Source organism: Sciurus vulgaris, assembly GCF_902686455.1.
Source record: "Sciurus vulgaris genome assembly, chromosome: 7".
Classification (NCBI taxonomy): Eukaryota; Metazoa; Chordata; class Mammalia; order Rodentia; family Sciuridae; genus Sciurus; species Sciurus vulgaris.
In genome coordinates, this window is record NC_136467.1 from 139179658 (window position 1) to 139198463 (window position 18806).

Here is an 18806-nt window from a genome sequence, read left to right on the forward strand (position 1 = left end):
GACTATTCATATTCCCACCTGAAACATAAGAGAATAATCTCACAGCATTCCTGCCAGCACTAAGTATTATCATTTTTAATCTTTTCTAGAAGATTTTTTATACTTTTCAAAATAGCATATATGCTTATTTGAAAGTGGAAGGTCCTTACAATACTAGTTTGCATTTCTTTGAGTCTGAGTGACACAGGACATTTTTAAACCATTTGTAGTTCCTCTGTGATTTTTTTCCACACAGGTTCTTTGTTCATAATTTTTTTTTGGGGGGGATGCTTTTTTTTCTGTTTTGTTTTTTGTGGGAGTGGTAAGTTTTCTTCCCAGTGTACTTGAACTCCATGATTACTTCCTTTATTTTGCAAGTGTTTAATGAACATCACAAGGTATAAGGCAAAGTTACCTAAGCACTGGAAAATATAGAAGAAATGGTCTTTCCTCTTAATGGAGTTTAAATTCTAGTAGTATTTGAGGTAACTAATTATGTTAAGATATAATTACAGTGCTGTGTGTTTTTTAATGGCACGTGTTATGTAATGGCTTCATGCAATGAACTCTAAGCATGGGGCTTAGCTCTGTGTCAGCACAGCACTATGTGACTGAGCATACCACACACACACCACACACACACATGCACACACACATGCACACACACACACACCTTTTCCTTAACCAGTGGCTAACCTGGACTGCCATCTGCTCCAAAAATCCTGCCTAAATCAGTTATTGACCTTCAGCCACACTTCTCAAAGATTTTTCACAAAGCTCCTACATGCTTTCCTCTGTGAAGCCAACCCCAGAGCAAGATCAGTCTTCAAGAATCTAAGCCTCAGAATTAGTCAGAGCAGAAGAGAATTCAGGCTTTAATATTTTGGCATAAACAAAAAAGCAAATCAGAAACTGGGAGTCTTCCAAGGCAGCCTGGGGTACAGATTCTGACCATAATAGGCCTCAAGGGCCCAGTCGCATCCGAGCCCCCCAAAGAATTCCAAACCTTCCGACTCACACCTGGCATGCTTTCTGGCAAAGGGTCTCTCTGATACAAGACCGAAGACTCCTCTTGTTCCAGAACCCTGAGCCACCTCAGGCAGAGCCAGGTGTGTGTGTCCCTCTGTGACTCCTCTCTGCCTACAGCGCAGCTCTGTTCTACCTCCACCAGGTACATGGCCCCATCTGACACCCCGGCTGCCTTCATGATCTTCCCTCCTGGGCCCACCTCCCTGTCATCTCCTTCCTGCCGCACCCTCCTCCTCCTCGTCCCAAGTGCTGTGGGCCAACTTCCCCATCTGTCCATGATGCAGACCCCACCCACATATACACACCTCTATCTTTGGCCCCCTTGGTTTCCTTATCAAACACCTCTTCCTCTCCTGCCTTTTCTCACTCCTCATGGACCAGTGGCAATGGTGAGTGTAGCTGGCCTTCCTTTTGAAGCCCAGTGCTCCTTCTCATCCATTCCCTGGCCTTCAATCTCCTGCCACCCACCTGATTGGCACTCACCAAAGGGTAAGCTCTGCCACAACCAAAGATCTCACCCACGTCCAACCTGACACCTGTTCCCCCACCATCTCACACCATCTTCAAGTCCCATCTCTCCCCAGGGCCATCTTTGTGCTCTGGTAACCCCTTAACTCCTGATCTTTCCAGAACCTTCAGTTACTCAACCCCTTTCTCTATTTGCCAGCCCTTTGCGTTCTCCTACGCACTCTTCCTGGAATTTACCATCCATTCTGTCCTTGGGAACCTTGACTTCCTCAGACCCCTTCCAGCGTTTAACCAGTACAGACAGCTCCACCTATACCGCTGTTAATGGCCGTAGCCACTCGGACACGTTTTCATTTGTCAACACCCATTCCAATCTTTCCTCCTACAAATGTCTATCCTTCCTCCACCCACCATTTCTGCTTCCAGCTCTGCCCCTCACCGTCTCAGTCAGAGGGGTGATATCCCACCATCTGGCCCTGTCCTCTGGCCACAGGTGACTGGACATATGGTAGACACCTGCCTTACGAATGCCTAATGGAGTCCACCTTGTTGGAGGTACTGAGTAGCTTGTTGGAGAGTAAATCCACACACCCAGGAGAGAGGCCTTGCGAGGACTGTCTTCCAGGAAAGAGAAACCAAGCCGAATGCCCGAGGGGGAGAGAGCAATGGTCAGAGCGGAGGATCTGCCCAACAGTCCTCCAGTTCCCATGAGGTCAGCCTGAGATTCCCCAACACCACACGACAAATCCCACTTTCCTTAAGCCAAGCAGGCTTTTGTTTCTCGCCACCGGGCCATCCTGGACTAAGACACCTTTCAACACAGCTGCTGGTGTCCCCACCGCCCACGTCTTCATTCTTTTCTTCTCCCGGAATCTGTTTGCCCGTTTCTATTGATACAGTCACACAGCTCACAGAGCCTGATTTTCCCCTTGAACAAATGCTTCCTGGCTTCGTCCCAAAGAGAACAAGCGGCCACCCCATGACTTAATCACACAACAGGTGAGCCGGTCTGTGCCAGCATTTACACCAACTTGTCTCAGACCTGCTCGAATTCTCTGCCTGCTAGAGTTTCCCAACAACAGTCCACTTGGATGACTTTGTGGAATATCCAGAAGTTTGTCGCACCTGTGGCCCAAGAGCTGCCGGAGGCTTTCTGGCTGCCAAGACAGAGTCGTGTGTAGGAAGAAGGGGACAAAATGTGTTCAAGTGAACATTCTTCTTCTCAAATCACTTAGAACTTCAGCAATGAGATTAATGGTTTCCACGGCAACTAGTAAGCCCAGGAGCCTAAGGAAGTCTGTAGCTTTTTCAAAACTCCTTGGAACAAGGGTACCCACCTTTTAAAATACCCATTCTGCCACAGGCTAGGAAAAAAGTTAACTTTTTTTTCTTTTTTGGCAGTACTGGGGATTGAACCCAGGGGTGCTCTACCACCTACATACATCCCCAGCCCTTTTTATATTTTTAGTTTTTATTTTGAGGCGCGGTCTCGCTAAGTTTCCCAGGCTGGCCTCCAGCCTTCTGCCTCAGTTTCCCAAGTAGGTGGAATCACCAGCATGTGACACCACACCTGGTTTCAGTAACCTTTTCCTTACACATTTTATGTCATAGTCTAGAATGATCAGTTCTAGAGAAAATTTGTTTTTTTTCTCTTGGGGCTTCTGATTCTACACTATTCTGTTGCACCCAAAGATGGGAAGTTCCCAGCTGTTCTGGAATTGCTCTGTCAGACGTCACAGTTCCTGGGTATGGAAGATGGTTCCGCCTGCTTCCTTGGGTCCTGCTCACCATCTTTTTCCCTCCTCCCTCCCTCCCCGCCGCTCTCTCCCAACCCATGTCCTGTCACTCACTTTTCAGATAAAACACTAAATGTCACATGACTGTGGATTTGAATGTAGCCTTTCAGAGGCACTTCCAAACGAAGGGGACAGACTCTGGCAAGCGTTCAGCTCCAACAAATGGCAGGTACTTTTCCCCCTTGGATAACACACTGGGCTTTGGGAATCACAAATCATCTTACACAGACCTCCACCGTCCATGCTCCCTGGCAGCCTATTCTTGCAGGGACAATATTTGAAATAAAGACTGGTACTCCACAGTAGAAACAGCAAGAACACATTCTTTTGGTCTGATTCTTTTTTAAAAAAACATTTCTGACTTTTAAAATTTTTTCAACTGATACAGTAAAACATAAAAAATGTACATATTTAAGGAGTACCATGTGATATTTCCATGTACGTATGCATCAAGCAATACTTAAGTCAGATTAAACCTATCTCTTCAAACGTGTAATTTCTTTATGGTGAAACCTGAACTCTTTTCTTCTAGTTTTTTTTTTTTTTTTTTTTTTTAATATATAGCCCATTATCATTATCTATAGCAGCACTACTGTGAAACAGCACACCAGAACTTCTTGCTCTTAGCAGTAACTTCAGTACCTATTGATCTCCTCTTAAAAGAAGAAAATGTTCATTTTGGTCAGTTGGGAGATCTCCGTCCATGATTGATTGGCCCTGTGGCAAGGCAGCACATGGTGGCAGAATCATGCCATAGCAGAGCTATTCACCTCATGGCCAAGAGATAGAGAGAGAGTGCCAGGCACAGTGGTGCACACCTGTAATACCAGTGGCTCAGGAGGCTGAGACAGGAGGATCACAAGTTAGAGGCCAGCCTCAGCAACTTAGCGAGAACTCGAGCAACTTAGTGAGACCCTGTCTCAAAGTAGACAACACAAAAGGCTGGGGACATGGCTCAGTGGTTAAGCACCCTGGGTTAAATATCCAATTTAAAAAAAAAAGTAAGAAAATAAGAGAGAAGGAGCTAGGATCCCATAACCCCCTGAAGGGCACACATCCAAAGACCAGAAGACCTCCCCATGAGGTCCCACCTCTTAAAGTTTCACCACCTCCCAGCAGTGCCAAGACAGGAACCAAGCCTTGAACACAGGCCTTTGGGGTCATTCTGGACACAAATTATAGCAGTGGGCGAGACCATCACAGTGATCATTTTGTAATTAAGTTTTTAATATCACAAGGTTTCTCAGGCACACACCTGCAATCTTATTAATAAACTAATGCAGGATGAGCTCTAGCAGCCAGGTGGTGGCTTCTGGTTGAGCACATTTGACTGTATGAACAGGTCCCTGGGTCAGGAGTCGATACTTGTCAGGACACCACTGCCGAATGGCCATGTTCCCTGGAGACTTCGTTCCTTTGGTTCTAACTCTCCGTATGTCAAGTCAACACCTGCTCTTCTCTTTGGTGCAGTACACCAAGATCCGCCTAGAGGAAGGGCCTTGGGCAAATGATTGGCCTTGAATTTCAAGCTCTGTTCCTTCAGTAAAAAATAATTCCCCTAACACAGAAAGATATTCCCAATCTACTGTTAATTAAAATATTAGTTTTGTGAAGGATGCACGTCAGGATTGACTAGAAAAGGAGGTTAGGGTGGCAAAAGTAGATGAGGAAAAAAAAATATAAGGAGCCTTTTACAATAATCCAGAGGTAATAGTGGCCTGGACCAGTGCACTCAAAGGTAGTGAGAAGCGTATTTGTTAATTAAATTCTGATTAGTTGAATATAAATCATTGAAGTTTTCATGTAGGTTCGATGGAAACCCTTATTTGGGTTCAAGCATACCTCCCTTTATATGCTTGACACTGGATATTAGTTATTGTAATCTAAGAGGGAGTGACCAATTTACCATATCAGTCAGGATAGGTTAACATAGGTTTATATAACAAACAATCCCCTCATCTCTAGGGATTAATTAGCAAGTTTATTTGTGTCTTCCTCTTCTGCTCAACACAAATCAATTCATCTGTCATTCAGGCACCCAGGCTGATGGACACATCTCAACACATCTTCCACAATCACCACCAAGGGGGAAAGGAAGAAGCTTGGTGAATTACATCACGTCTCACGTTTAATTGGCAAAGCAACACCTACCTGTTTGATCAGCTGGCTTGATTAACTTGAGTCAGTCCCCTAGATAACATTTGACTGATAAAATCCAGTTTCAGAACAAAAGAGTTTAATGGTTCCATTAAGGAGAGGCACCCTCTACCTGCAGTAGTCAACACATCTCTGCCCTGGCATTCCATCCCACAGATGTAAATAGGAATATATGTGCACAGATGTATGTGTATATACACATAGGTGTATGGTACTAGAAAAGCCATAGACGATTGAGTTAAAATGTTTATGGACCTTGTAAGAAAGTTTTCTGAATAAACACTTCACAAAAAGAAACAGACTTTGAAATCACACAGACCTAGCTCTGTGACTAGGCAAGCTAAATGACCCAGCCTGTCAACTTTAGCATCATCATACGTAAAATCCACATGATAGCTACCATGACCTGTTACCGAAAGCTCAGTCCTTGTCCCCCATGCCAATCCAATAACGAGGACACAGTTTTGAGAAAAAGGAAAAAGAAGGTTTACAGCTTTGCTAGCAAAGGAGAAGTACTGGGACTCCTGTCCCAAAGGCTGTAACAGGGGGCTTTTAAAGAGGTGACTCACAGGCTACATTCCAGGTGTTCTCTGTTGGAGTCGTAACTCACTTGTTAATTTGGGAGAGAGTCATTTCTGAGATCTTCTGGTGCCATCCCCAAAGTCTGGATTACTTTGTTCCTATGGTGGGTGTGTGCTCAAGGACAGATTAACTCTGCCCAAGATAGAAAAGAAAGGTAACCCTGTTTCCCCTGAGATTAGAGAGGGGGAAAGATGAGGGAGGAGCAGGGAGAGAGGAAGAGAAAGAAACGTGTCCATTTAAAAAATCAGTTGCAGTGAGGGAGCAGCAAGGGCTGCCTGCAAAGCATGAAGTAGACCGCTGTTACAGTCCTGTTGTAAAATAAAGTACCTACAAACATTGTAGCCAGTCAGCAAGCTGGTAGTTATTATTTATTTCATTTTGTTAACTAAAAAATATATATGTTGAACACTTGCCTTATCTTGTTAAAAAGGGGCATCTATAAACATTCCTACTAATCAACATTTCTGATTAAATGGATACTGGTTAATAAACATGTTCTGACACTTTTGTTAAAAGTGCATGCTAGTGTTCAGGAATACATTATCTGATTTCCTTAAACTGGGACAATTCTGGCTGCATTTGAACCAGAGTAATTAATTCTGTTGAAATATTAGGGATAGCATTCTGCTCTCATCAACTCAGCCTTGGAATCATGAATACATTTTTACTTTGGGAGCTATTTATGTAGTTCACTAAAACATTTCACTTTGGAAACTGTGTAAAGATTCTAACAGATCATAAAATCATTCAGCAACATACGGAATTACTACTCTAATAAGATAGTAAAAGATCATATATTCTGTTGTCCCTGCAACTAATATTTTCACTTAATTTCAATTAGTCTTTTTTTGAAGTGTCAGTCTTCATTCATTGCATGGTGCAAGCTAACCTCGCCATCCAATGCCCCCCCCCCATCTCCTTCCCTCCAAATTCTGTAGACAAATGTTGCAACTGTCTATTCCAATTTTAATTAGTCCATTATGGGTCCAGGATAAGTGTGTGATTGGCATATGGTGATGTATATGATTACACATGATTCTTCAAAGGACATTTAAAGTTGCATCTGTCATAAAAATGGATTCTTTAATCTGATGATGATACATATGGAACCAGTCCAAATGAAAACAGTGCTTTCTGCTTTGGGCCTGTAATAGTGTCTGCTTCAGTGCCCAGATATACAAATCTAAATCTAGAATAGCATTTACCTACCCCACCCCAGTCAAGACCTGTGCATATCCACATGAAGCTGGAAGCTCATGGGTCAATATGATCCATGGCTAACTGTGGGCCAGACTAGATTTTTTTCGTCTCTGATATTCTTGTTGACAAATAGAACGTGTACTAGTCACGTTATGAATTTGTGAGAGAGTACATATTACACCTCCTATTTAAAATAATAATTGAAACAAACAAAATTCCTCTGATCATAACACATGTGAGTTCAAATTTCCTGTGACCTCGTGGAGGTTTCCAGTGAGTGCACATCATTGACATCCAAATGACACCTGATAAATTAGGCCAGAGAGAGAAGGCAAGAGGACTTATTTACCCTCTCAAATCCACCATTTCATTTCAGTCTGTCACTATTCCCAATGGACCTCTGCTCTTTCCACCCTGAAATTTTGATAACGGAGGCCTGCGTGTCATCTGTTGGTTTTTATTAGCAAAGTTTTCTCTGGCTGATCGGAACTTTAGCAGGTGTGCTCCAGGACCCCGTTCCCTTCACATTCTTCTTAGTCTTCTGGGAAGAGGAAGAAAGATGCCAAAGATAAAAGGTTGAAGCCTAATTTAGCTTAGTGGTGCCCTGTGTCCCTCTGTCAGATTAAGCCTCTCAGAGGTAGGAGAAGGGGCCCTGGATCAGCTGCTGTCTTAACAATGGGAAAGAAATGCCTAGGTCCTCTGCTGGGAAGGGTGGGGCCCATAACGCTTTAACAGGTCCTCTGTGTTATTTATTTATTTATTTTGGTACCAGGGATTAAGCCCAGGAGCATCTAACCACTGAGCCTCATGCCCAGATTTTTTTTTTTTTTTTTTTTTTTTGTATATTTTATTTAGAGACAGGGTCTCACTAAGTTACTTAGGGCCTCCCTAAATTGCTGAGGCTGACTTTGAACTCAAGATCCTCCTGCCCCGACCCCCAGAGCTGCTGGGATTACAGGTGTGCACTCCCATGCCTGGTGGTCTTCAGTTTTTTTATCCCTCCTGATCAGCAGCCCCAGCTGTATCCCTGTAAACCTGAACTGGTCACTGTTTTCTATCAGTCTAATCAGATGTGGGAGTCTCCGTGGTGGCGCATCCACTGACTGTCCCCTACCACACAGACATCATCGCATAATGAAAAAAAGCAAAGTATTTTTTTGAGACCAGAGGAACTCCGAAGGTCTCCATCCTGAAGAACACATCTGCCTTTCTTTTTATCCTTTTTTTTTCTTGTTGTCGTGCTATCAATAGACCAAGACTGACTTCACCCGTGGAGCATGGCATGACTTCCTTCCTGGGAAACAAAGTCCTTTAACCTCTGAGCCTTGCATTCACCACCCAGGAGCTGAGGCAGGTCCTACCTTCCCTGCTCACCGTGGGAGAGGTTGTGAGCATCAATCGGATGTGAATGAGCTTCAATGTGAGCAGCTGGGTGAGCCGTCATCTCCACCCTGTGTCAGCCAGTACAGCTTAGGCTTCAGACAGACACTGGCATCAGGTGCCATTTGAGTCAATTAGAAAAGATCTTCTGGGGTGCGGGGAGGCGTGATAACTTCCATGAGGCAGAGAGGCAGGGCCACAGGGTGAGGCCTCGAGATCCCTCCATTTGGGATCTGCCCATACCAGGTGCCAACACAGTGAAGCCTCCTGCCCACCCTCGCTTCCTCCCACTCAGCCTGCTGAGAGCATTAGGACCACAGGCCTCCCCATGTTCTGCCCTCCCCTGGCCTCTGATTTGTCTACCTTGAGACCTAAGTGATGGATCTGGTCCTCTCACGTGGGCTTCAGACAAGTGGTCCATGATTGAGTGAGGACAACCAGTAAGAAGAAAGAATTGCAGAGTCTCCTTCAAATCACCAAAGCAGAGCTGGGAAATAGTCCCCTGTACCTCCGTCCATCTGTGGCCTCACCTGGCACACTGTGATTTCCCCATCTTTGAAGGCACACAGCCTGGATTCTGCGCGAACCATCTACCAATGAGGTAGACCTGATTTTCAGGTGCACTGACCACACGGTGTAAACAATTGGCTTCTCATCTGTGCTCTGTTTTAAGCTCAGCATCCCTGGAGAATCCAAAGCCAGGGCCTCTGGGCCAGGAGGAAGATGAACACATGTCCATCTTGCTGCTCCTTAGCCAAAGAGAGGGCTTGACCCTAAGAAATAAGGGCATCCTCTCCTCCCTCCACCTTTTGTAGGGGGTATAGAGTTGGCCCTTCATATCTGTGGATTCCACAGTCATGGATTCAACCAACTGTGGATTAAAAATACTCAGGAAAAAAATTTTGCATCTGCACCAACCATGTACAGACTTTTGTTTTTGTTTTTGTTTTTTTTTGTGCTGGGGATTGAACCCAGGGGTGCTCTACCATTGAGCCACATCCCCATCCTTTTTTACTTTTTATTTTGAGACAGAGTCTCACTAATTTAGGGCCTTGCTAAATTGCTGAGGCTGACCTCTAACTTGAGATTCTCCTGTCTCAGCCTTCCAAACTGCTGAGATTACAGGCGTGAGTCACCACACCTGGCCAGGCTTTTTTTTTTTTTTTTATCCTTGTCCTTATTTCCTAAACAATACAAGATAACAACTGTTCACATAGTACTTACCTTATTCTAGGTATTATAAGTTTTTTAGGGAGGATTTAAGGTATATGGGAAGGTTATGTAGGTTATATGCAAATGCTGTGCTATTTTGCATAAGGGACTTGAGCATCTGTGGCTTATGTGTCTGCAAGGGTCCTGGTGAACCAATCCCTTGTACACCAAGGGAAGGCTGTAGAAGATCGAATTCAGATTCACACACCTCACTGTTAAATGCAGATGGATCACCATTGACCAAGGAGGGTGTTCATTGATTTGAGATAAAGAAAAGACCCCAATTTCTGAAGTACTGGCCCTAAGAAGGACAAAAGCTCTGCACCGGGAGCCACGCACATAGTGAGGGTCTCTGCCCAGGAGAGCTCACGGATTAACATACCTACAGCAGAAGCAAACGCGTTTCTCCCGTACAGCATGTTGTTGAGATCTTGCTCTTAATGGTATAAATCTTTGTAAATCCTCTAGATTGAAAGATGAATTGAGGGAAGCCGGTGTGTGGAGCAGGAGGCATTTCAGGATGCCTGAGGATAATGTGACAAGCCCTGAGACTCATGAGCAGAGGAACCTCGTAGAGGGTCCTGCCAGAAGGGGCAGGTGCAACTGCTGCTGAAGACTGTCCCTCAGACTGTCCTCTCTGATAATCACTAAGTCAGGCAGCTGCCCAGCCCAAGCCCACCTCTGGGCATCTGTCTGCACTTCCCCAGAGGAGCCTGCAGATGCCAATGGGGCTCAGTGGAGACTGAACTTGACCCACAGTTGCGATCCCAGTGCCTGACACCAAGCCAGGCACACACATCCATTGCACCAACAAGTAAATTAACTAAGGCACCTGCAGAAAAGAGCCCCCGAAAAGAGCTCAAATTACAGGATAACCAAGAGAAGCATCCTTGGTGGCCTTTACAAATGGGTCTCACGTCACCCTGGAAATACGCAATCACTGAGTCCTACTGTGTCCAAGCCAGGGGGAGTCTCAGACATCAGTTAGTCTAACCAGTTCCTTTGAAAAATATGATCTTTTCCACTGAGCATCATCTTAACTACTTATCAAAATAAGACCTTAGCAACCTGAAAGGAAATCATTTCCACGGGCAACCTGAGGACCAGATAGACTTGATGGTCCCCATTAGGAGATCTTTTCAGATCTTGACATTGTAAGTCCCTATCTTGTAGTGAACTCTACTAGTTTCTGGAGTACATTCATGAATGGGAGACAGATTAGCTTAGATTTTTTTTAATCATATTTATTTTAGGTTACAAAGCTCTATGTAGCAATAAGTAATTCTTTCAAACTTCACAACATTTAGGAGGAGATATTACATGCAAGACCCTCCCTCAGGTCCTAGAGGAATCCAAAGGTGAACACAGTTTCCCTGCCACCAGAGACTCTCATTTCATGTGCAACCAGATAACTAGGTGCAGATGATCCTGATACAGGTTGGACCGCAGCACCCACCTCATTAGGGGAACATGGCTCAGAGAGAACAGGAAATGGAAGGCCTGGGCCCAGCAGGTGGAGGGAAGGTGTAACTAGGCCTCAAAGATGGGTGAAATTCAGCAGGTGGACAGAAGGAGGCAGGGCATGTCGCCTGAAGGAAGTTTTTATCCTGCATTAATCACATGTTGGACATTTGAGAGAAGTAACATCTTTTTATCCTCACGACAACCCGGTAAACTGGGTATCACTACTTCCATTTTTCAGAGAAGGGAACTGAATCTAGGGAAGATTAATAATGTGCTAAGTGAGGGTCAAGGTTATATATATCACACCTGAGGCAGAGCCAGGTTTAAAACCCTGCAGGAGCCAGGCAGAGGCACACATGCCTATCATTCCAACAACTTGGGAGGCTGAGGCAGGAGGATAGCAAGTTTGAGGCCAGCCTCGGCAATTTAGCAGGGTCCTAATCAACTTAACAAGATCCTGTCTCAGTCTAAAAAATAAGAAGGACTGGGAATGTAGCTGAGCAGCAAAGCACCCTGGGTTCAATCCCCACTAACAAATAATAAAACAAAACCCTGCATGACTGACTCCAACGCCGGGGTTCTTTCTACTTACTGAGCTGAGGGCAGATAGAAAGTCATATTTTAGGGACATCAGCTCAGTTTGGCCAGTGCATGGGAGAAGGTAGAAGAGGAAGGGGAAAGGGTTGAGAGGACAGGAGAATGCTAGAGGTAGGAGGGAGGGAAGGGTAGGACCAAGGATGGACTTTGTTTCTGGTTGTTTCTTAAGAAAGAAAATTAGAGGAAGGCGTTAGGAACACAGGTGGAAGTATTAGCTTTGAAACTATAAGAACAAGCCCCAAAGGGGATGGAAGAAGAGAATGAGAAATTACCCATGTTGGTGGGGGGACTATAAGAAGGAGGAGGAGGAAGAGGAGGAGGAGGAGGAAGAGGAAGAAGAAAGAAACGTGATGTGGAGGGATGACTTTCTCGGCAGATCCAGGGAAGAGGTCTGTTCCAGAGGGAGGAGAACAGGTCAGCCAGGGCTTGAGCAGAGTGGAAAAGATTCAGAGCAGCTGTCGTGGGAATCTGATAGGGAGCTAAAAATGGAGTTAAGGGAAGATGCCCTGGGGCTCTGGGAGAGTCCACGGCAGGACCGAGCAGGGGGTCCAATTACCACCGGCGCACAAATCTCTTCAACGGGATTCAGCAGTTTGGGATCAGGAGATGAAAGTGTGGTCCAAGGAGAGACTGCACAAGGTCAAAGGGTAAGGAAGGGAGGTCCTTTTGAGAGCTTGGCCAAACCAGCTCACCAAGCCATCCAAACTGGAGAGGGAAGGAGGGTCCATACAGCCAGGATGAGTGCGAGATGCCAAAAAATAATAATAATAATGAGGGGCTCCAGGGTCCTCTGTGAAGGCAAGGAAGTGGCTGAGCAGCCATGAGTGGAGGGAGCGCAAGTGGAAGGGCAAGGGGCGTGGCACAGAGGGCACTTTGGAGATGGGGACTTGGAAGGTGGAACCTCCCACAGGGCAGGGGGGTGGGTGGCTGTGCCTGAGTGACAGAGATGCTCAGGATAAGGACGTTCCTGGGACTGAGGAGGTCAAGAAAGTGAAGGAGGAAAAGAACTTGAAAGGACTGCCCTGATTGAAAGGCCAGCTCAGCTGGATTTCTGGTGAAATGCAATCATTCCCCAGTGTATGTGGGGGATCGGCTCCAGGACACCCCAAGAACACCAGAATCTGTGGATGCTCAAGTTCCTTATGTAAAATGGTGTCGTTTGCCCGTTGGTGCTGACCCCCACCCACCCCTCCAACAGAAAAGGCCAATGAAGCAAGCTTCGTAGAATTTTCCCACGGTCCGCACAGGGGGAGGGAGGCAGAGGAGGAATGGGGCCATGTGTGTCACAGGTGAAAGCGCGGGGCCAAGGTCTTCAGGTTTAGAAACCTCTTTGATCCCAGGCCTTAAACAAAGCAGCTGCCCTTCTAGCCTATGTCCTGAACTCTACAAAAGGCCTCTGGGTATCATGACCCCTATTTACCGCCAAAGTCCTGGACCCACCCTGAGGCTGTCTTCGTCATCAGCTCCTGATCCAGGTTTGGAGGACAGGTTCCCCCACCCAGCCCTAGGTGCTCCCTCCCCTCCAGAACAGGTGCGACTCCAACTCACTGGACCTTGGGACACAGCGTTAGACCACTGATGACCCCCACCACCCTGGCCAGGACTCGCCTGCTTCAAGAGAGCATCTAATAATAGCTATTATCTAACAATGCCTGGTCCACACAATGCATGGGTTAGAGAGGGCCACGGAGGTCGTTCCGTTACATTCCAATTTTTCCTATAACATTTCCACCCAAAACTTCCGTTGCTGCTTAAATACCCCCAGAGCCTGAGAATTCACTCCCCGTGGCATAGACAGGTGGCTCTGAGGGAAAGATCCCAACCCCAACTCTGTTCTTTCCTTCACGGCCATGCAGAAGAAGCTACATTCCTTTCCTATCTGACAGGACTCTGAAGACAACCATGATATCTCCACCATGTCGCCTCCTTTCCAAGACAAGGACCTCCAGTCCTTGCCTTCTGCTCTCCTGCGACACTTGCTGGACCCACTCCCTGTGTCAGGCTCCCTCTTAAGATGTGTCCCTTGGCACCGTAAGTGGAAAGTGCCTAGAGGATGCTGGCCCACGCCCGCCCGGCACTTTCTAAGCCCTTAGTGGATATTAATTCATTTAATCCTTACAATAATGCTGTGTGCTGTTTGCACCTTTATTATTATCATTTTATGTATATCAAGAAACTGAGGCAGAGTGGGAAAAAAACTGGCCCAAGCCCACTACCAGCAGCAGAGTGGAAAGTCAAGTACAGGCCATCTGGATGTGCTCATAACCCCCACGCCAGCTCTCAAACCTGGCAGCCCCTGGAATCACCCCAGGGAGTTCTAAAATCTACTGAGCCTGCGAGCCACCCCTATAGAGATTCTGATTTTATGTACCACATGTCATCTGGGCATCCAAACTTTTCAAAGATGTCCAGGGGATGCTTAGGCACAGCCAAGACTGAGAACAACTGTTCTAGCTGTCAAAATGCCACACCCCCAGGGCAGTCTGATTTGTGCAGGATAGAGTTGGATTGGAGGGGTGCAATGGAAATTTCCAAGTTTGCCTGGTAGAAGATAACACCGGGACAGGCTCAGGCATGGGTGACGAGAGCCAGCCTTGCAGGAAGGCTACGTAAATAGAACAGTCACTCAAGTGGTGTGAGTTCCAAGGCACTGGGGGGACCCCATTCTCAAAAAAGAAAAAGCAGACACCAAGGTCTCTCCCTACAGGACACTGGCTTCAAGGACTTCCTCTGCAAAGACTTCCACTAATCACAAGCCCACCTTGGGCGCAGGCCATCATTTCCTCAAACTAGCAGTTGCCTCCCTGGTTGCCAACAGTGCAGCTTCCTGACCTTTCAGGAGCTAGAGGTGGTTGGCGAACCGATGCCAGCCCTTCCTGCTCCATACTCTCCTCTGGTTGGTTGTATGGATGACTGCAAGGAAACCCTGAGCTGCTGGGTCTACAGGTGAGGACAGGGTCCCTCTGGCCTCTAACTGAACACATTCTTCTGCCCCTTCCCCTAAAGGGCTCAAGGGACACTTCCAATCCATCCAGTATCTGAACTTGAATTCTCCTGTTGTGCTGCTCTTCATGATCCTGTCCCTTGCCTGCTGAGTCTAAACTCGACATATTACTTTTGAAACATGAAGGTGTCCCATTGGTTAAAGAGAGATCACCAGATGTCCTCATTGCTGCTGGAAACGTCTGTCCAGTTCCTTGAACTCGCTCTTAGTCTGGTGCCAGGGCACAGGACGAGGACCTGACATTGAGCTACTCAGGGTTGCTCTTTTCCTGCTTCCTCTGCCCAGAGACAGCTCTGAAAACCCCAGACAGCCATGGCAACCTGAATGTGAATAAAAGGGAAACGCCCCTCGCCCCCACACCCTATTAATATTTAATGCAAACATCTGAATGCAAATTGGCTTCCCTTTTGTTTTATCCTCTTTCCTCCACGCCCCTCTCTAATGTACAGGGCTTTTCATCCAAGACAGCAGTGGTCCTTGATCCGCTAGAAGCTGGGAGCCAGGATCAGAACAGCCACAAAGTAACAGAATGGCACATGGTTGGAGTCAATCGGACAGTTTCAAGCTCTGTTTCCAGGACTTTCCAAATGAGAGTCTATCTCAGAAGCACTTTTACTCCACAGAAAATCACAGTGACTTGCTGAACCTGTAGGAGGAATCTTGGAAACAGGGAGAGAATATTAGTAGCCCAGAAGCCCCTGAAAGATAATCTTCTCTTCAAGCTACAAATCCTGTCTTTTTCTACAGCTAAGGAAAAGCAGATCGATGGGTCGACCAACAGCCCTGTTCCCATCTCTCTGTGGCCTATGAACCCGGCTATTTCCTGGTCTATGTTGCAAGACTGAGGTGCAAAGGATTTGACGGGATGGGGGCGGGGGAGTGCATTAAATCTTAAAAGGAGAGCAAGGAAGGCAAAAGTGGTTAGAAAAATATTCGATGGCTTGGGATGGCAAAGGATTAAAGTAAGCGTCTAAGGATTAAGAAAATGGAACAGATCTGGGGAATTTAAGGAGTCGTTTAAATTTCTGCTGAGAACATGTGGCTAGTCCAGAGTTCACTCACTGTAAGGGTATTGTAAATAGAAGACCTGGATGGTAGCTATAATTTTTGCAGGGAGTGATGATGATTCCAGCAAATGTCTACTTACTGTTGGGTACATTTAAATTTTTTGTCTCTCTGTGTTTACACACAAACACAGCCAGTGGCTGTGAGAGTCAGACCTCTCTCACGCAAGAGGTGTGTGTTTGTATACACAAGGCAAAGGACTAGGGCTGGAGAACAAGTCCATTAACACAGGACTTCCTAAACCCTCACAGGATACCTGTAAGGACAAAGATGCTGGAATGCTTAGAAATTGCATTTTAGATTTAAAGGGACTATGTGTAGTCCAGAGCAAAGGGATTTAAAAAAAAAAAAAAAAAAAACCCTAGTGGCTAAGCAGTGAATCAGGTTCACACTACATGTCGGGGTACAGCCCTGGAGAAAATCACTATCCCCCAGATTCACACCTGGACAGCTCTGTTTGAGATTAGGATGTGCCCACCCATTCTGAGGACAGGAGTTCATAGGAGATAGTGACAATCAGTGACCACCAGTCAAGGAGACCTGGACTCCCAATGTAAGGTGTTACTCCTCTAGCTGTCCTTAACAGTCCAACAGTGACATCAGGCTGGGGAAAGAAAGCAGAAGGAAGGGGGACCAGGCAGGCGAAGGAGAAAATGGGCAGAGTTGCAGGGGGTTATTCTTAGATCCTTGGATCTAGAAATTAATTGCAAAAACCCCAGCTAGAGAGCATAATTAGTAGCAAAACATACTGAAAGCAAATAGGAACTTGATTTACATTCTTGATACTTTTTTAATAGGGGGAAAAACTGAAAACACCTTGACTATAAACAGAAGATATTGAAAAAGTAAGATGTATAATGGCATCAGGGAGGATGGCTGGCTGCTGTTTCCCTCTCCAAGGACCATTCTACAGCAAGACTCAACTAAAGCAGTACCTGACTCAAGCTTTGAGAGCCATTGAAACAACCAACAAATGCAACTTCTGTGGTTTGGATCTGGAATACCCCAAGAGTTCATGTTAAAAGATTGGTCCTCAGCTTGGTGCTATTGGAAAGGGGTGGAACCCTTAAGAGGTGGGGCCTGGTGGGAGGTGTTTAGGTCACTGAGGGTGTGATTGTGAGAATTCAGCCCCTTCCTACCTTTCCCTCTAATCAGCCACCATGAGGCAAGAAGACTTGCTCAGCCACACCCTCCCCACCATGATGTACTGCCTCACCACAGGCCCAAGAGCAAGAACCAATCAATCATGGACTGAAAAGATGGTGAACCAAAACAAACCTATTCTCTTTATAAGCCGATTATCTCAGGTATTCTGTTAAAGTAATGAAAACTAATCAACATACCAACCTTTGACAAGGGCCTGTTTCAGCTGAATCACACTAGCTCACTCAATATTATTTGGAACTCTACCTTATCAAAGACTTGCATATACTCCATAAAGTTGCTGGAGGGAGTCATGGAGAATTTTACCTTTCTCGTGTGAAAATAGTGTGAGAGATACAAAAATAACAGTTATGAAAATAACTGTCAAGGAAGAAGAAGAGTGAGAATCCCATATAGTTGGAAAGCACCTATTCAACACTATATATGTTAGGAATACTCAAGGTATATTTTAGGAAAAATTCAAGCAGTTCTTTTTGGCTGACAGACCAGAAGATGGTGGTAGTCTCAATCAGAGGCCTTTCCAAATATGGAGGGGTCCAGTGACAAGAGAATGTCTGCATATTTAGCAGCAGCAGATAAAAAAGATTAAAAAGCAAACAAACAAGAATCTCACTGACCAAAAGCTGCTCAGGCTGTAGTCAGTTCCTTAGGAAGCTTGTTAGAAGTAGGGAGATCTCAGGCCCCACCAGGACCTGGAGAATCAGGATGTACATTTCATTAGGATCCCTACAGTATTCATATGCACATCCAAGTTGGAGAAACTTTGAAGACTCTTTTCTGCATATCAGCAAATAAATTCAGCCCAAACCCACCATGGTGTGTTAGAAAAGAAGTTTCATATCCAATAAGACTATTGAGGTGTTGGAGGAATTGCTGACAAAAGCCATTCCACTTTGTCCAATGTAATCTTTGTTTTTATTTTTGGTTCTTTTTGGCGGTGGGGATGGAGCCCAGGGGTGTGCAACCCCCGAGCTACATCCTGTCATCCCCCTTTTTGATACTGCACACAGTCCTCAATATTCAAGCTACTTGATGCTCATTCTCATGACAAATTCTAAGTGAAGTCTGCTATTATCTCTTAAATTATGGGATTTGACATCTGGCCCAGTTTTTCTTCACTATCATAAATATCTATGCCTTGAATCTCTTCCGATATAGGACACCTCTACACATGTTCACAAACATGTCATCACTAGGATTTGCTTTTGCCACTTGTTACCCTGTGATCCCATTTTGCATTTGTTAAGAATCCACCCAAGAATATTATTATGGCTGTTCATAAATGACCCATCCTAAGCTTGACTTTCCACTCTCCTTCCTTTTTTAGGTGGTTGGGGGGAACATTTCTAATTCTTCACTTTTATAAATACAGATTTTGTGAGTATTATCATTCAAAGTCCCAAATTTTCCTGGGACATATTCTCCCAAAGAAATAAGGTATAATTCCCAACATGAGAGATCTTTTGAGAACATGTGGGAGACAAAGATGAGTCTGATCAATGGCCATGAGGACATGGTGGTCTTGCCGGGCAAGTGTCTGCAAAGTGGAACCTAAAAGGCAAGAATGAGTTAGGCCGGCATGGATGGCAGAGGAAGAAGCAAATGACCAGTGCACAGTGGGAAGGTGTGGAGAACCTTCTAGAGACTTGGGGTGGTCAAGGCATGGGAGACACATGACTAGAGAGAAAGGAGAAGGTTGCCACAAATGC